The sequence below is a fragment of the Otolemur garnettii genome, unplaced genomic scaffold (assembly GCF_000181295.1).
Source record: "Otolemur garnettii isolate 467f Iridium unplaced genomic scaffold, OtoGar3 scaffold00147, whole genome shotgun sequence".
NCBI classification, from domain to species: Eukaryota; Metazoa; Chordata; class Mammalia; order Primates; family Galagidae; genus Otolemur; species Otolemur garnettii.
The window spans coordinates 1328762-1329005 of record NW_003852542.1 but is presented as its reverse complement, the minus strand read 5'-3'; the positions used below and the strand labels follow the sequence as shown (position 1 = coordinate 1329005).

The 244-nt window shown below is 32.4% G+C and overlaps 1 protein-coding gene across 2 annotated transcripts in view; it reads right to left on the bottom strand.

Annotated features, from left to right (window-relative positions):
• KRCC1 (lysine rich coiled-coil 1) overlaps positions 1-244 on the bottom strand; it is a 27420-nt gene that overhangs the window by 4766 nt on the left and 22410 nt on the right. The window lies entirely within an intron of this gene.

The following is a 244-nucleotide window of genomic DNA, read 5'->3' as shown; positions in this document are numbered from 1 at the left end:
GGCTGAAACTGGATGATGGATACATGAGAGTTCATTATACTATTTTCTCTACTTTTGAGTATGTTTGAAAATTTTAGGATGGCTGTACTCCAAAAAGGATAATTGTACATATGGGCAAGGATGTGGAAAAATTGGAATTATCATTCATTTCTTGTGGAAATGTAAAATGGTATAGCTATTGATACTCTGGAAAATAGGTCAGTAGTTTTTCAAAATTTTAAACGTAAGAGTTAACATGTGACCC